The sequence below is a fragment of the Tupaia chinensis genome, unplaced genomic scaffold (genome assembly GCF_000334495.1).
Source record: "Tupaia chinensis unplaced genomic scaffold, TupChi_1.0 Scaffold000359_1, whole genome shotgun sequence".
NCBI lineage: Eukaryota > Metazoa > Chordata > Mammalia > Scandentia > Tupaiidae > Tupaia > Tupaia belangeri.
The window spans coordinates 2,318,144-2,320,605 of NW_006159855.1; positions in this window are offsets into that span (position 1 = coordinate 2,318,144).

A 2,462-nucleotide genomic window follows, 5' to 3' on the forward strand; every position below is an offset into this window, starting at 1 on the left:
TCTGCACCAAGGCTCAGTGAAAGAGCATCCTTTGAGGTGGCCCAGGCTGTTCTTGGATACAAACAGGACCCAAACTTCCATAAAGGACTTCCAACCCCTCTCCGCACTGTCTGGCTATCTAGCCTCAGACCTCTCCCAAAGTCGCCAGTAGTCGCCAAAAGAGAGCTGCTCAACCTCTCGAACATTTAAGATGTGCATGCTAAAGCAAGAGACCGTGTTCGTCTAAACTTGCTTCCTTTAGGCTCCCTGTCGTTCTTTGCATAGGTCTTCCTTTTTAGGGAGTTCTTTGATCCTACCAGGGATGCCTCTTCCTCTGAACCTTGTGGCCCTTGAAATACTGGTATTCAACAGAATTTTGTCCTCAACCCCGTTCCGGTTTTTTTCTTTGCCCACTATAAATAACTGTATCTACGCTCACTTCAAGTTGCTGATAACCTCTAAATATGTATCTTTGGACCTCATAAAGTCCATCATTTTCAGCTGGCTCCTGCACTTTCACCTGTGTACCCTGCAGACACTTCAGATTCCAAGTTTCAAACACTGTTCCAGCTTCTGCTGTAGCCTCTGTTAACAGAAACGCCAGATTCCCAGGCAGTACACACCTTAAGGGGCCAGCTGTGAGGCACAACAAGTACACACAATGCATAGGGAACCACATCTTACATGGCTGACTACAGTTGGAATCACAATAGCCTAAATCCTAATGGGATGAGGAAATGGAGGAAGAAGGGTTGGGGCAATGCCCCACTGGGAGAAATGCGCTCTCTCTCTCTCTCTCTCTCTCTCTTACTCTGGCAAGAACACACATTCTCTGAAAATAAAAAAAAAATTAAATCCTGTAACAATGAAACATCATGGAAAAATAGGCAGAGGTGTAATTTATTGAAATTATAAATTTGAAAGTTATTTCTTTCTTAATAATTTAAAATTTTTATAATTCTATTTCCAGAAAACACATTTTACCATTCAAAAACCAAATAATTTTGGGGTCTGGAAGGTGGTGTGTATTCTCTGAAAATAAAAAAAAAATTAAATCCTGTAACAATGAAACATCATGGAAAAATAGGCAGAGGTGTAATTTATTGAAATTATAAATTTGAAAGTTATTTCTTTCTTAATAATTTAAAATTTTTATAATTCTATTTCCAGAAAACACATTTTACCATTCAAAAACCAAATAATTTTGGGGTCTGGAAGGTGGTGTGTTTATTAAGCACTGGACTCCCATGTGGCTGACTGGAGTTCAAGTCCCAGATCTGGCAGCTTGCTTTCTCACTTTCCCTCTTTCTCAGTCTCTGTCCTCAAATTAAAAATAAATAAATTAATTAATTAATTCTTTTTTTTTGAAAGAGAGATTTTTGCTAATAGGGTGTATGCTGTCACTAGAGAGAGAGAGGCAGAAAGACAGAAAGCAAGAAATCACCCCCCAGGAGAGATGGCCACATCACAATCCCTTCTCCTCCATTCTCTTCTTGGGATTTTGGGTACACATGCACACATATCTGGCGTGAGTTTTAAGCTTCCAGGTCCAAGACTCAAACCACAGTTGACCACCTAAGAATCCAGTGATGTAACTGTTACACTATCTGCTGGTCCTTAAATAATTCTTTTTTAAAAATTAAAAAATAAAGTAGAAATTATAAGGCCATCACTGTAATCGGCTAAATTTTTTTAAACACTGAAAGTACGTAAAATGTGAAATATGCACTTCTTAGCCCTAACATATTAATTCCATAGCTCATTTTCTCCATTAAGACTTTTTACACTTAATTATAAAGCTTACCTAAATTGAAAGACATAGAGTCACTAAGAAAAACAATCACCAGCCTTGTTAATTAAAAAGGTAAGGATCCTGATTTGATCCTGGACCCATTAGCTTGCTTTCTCACTTTCCCTCTCTCGCTTTCACTCTCTGGGCAAATTAAAATAAATAAAGTTAAATAAAGTAGTTCTTAAAAGAAAAAGACAAAAAAAGGTAAAGACTGGGGGACCAGCAATTGGTGTAATGGCTATGTTGCTGGACTCCCATGTAGTCGACTGCGGTTCAAGTCCCGGACCTGATGGCTTAAACTCACACTGGGTGTATGTACATGCGTGCCCAAGATCCCGAGAGGAGAATGGAGAAGGGATTGTGCCGTAGCCATACCCCCTGGGGGGGAGGATTTCTCGCTTTCTTTTCTCTGTATCTCCCTGTGTTTCTGGCAACCGCACATACCCTATAGCAAAAACCCTGGGGGGGAGGGGGGCGGGGAGACTCAAGTCCTGCATGTGTATGTGCATACCCAAGATTCCAAGAGGAGAATGGAGAAGGGACTGGGGCATGGCCATCCCCCTGGGGGGTGATTTCTCACTTTCTGTCTCTCTGTCTCTCTGCTGAGCGCACATACTGTACAGCAAAAATCTCTCTTGAAAAAAAAGGAAAAGAAAGTCTTTCCGGGAACTTGTTTTTCCCCAGAGCTAGC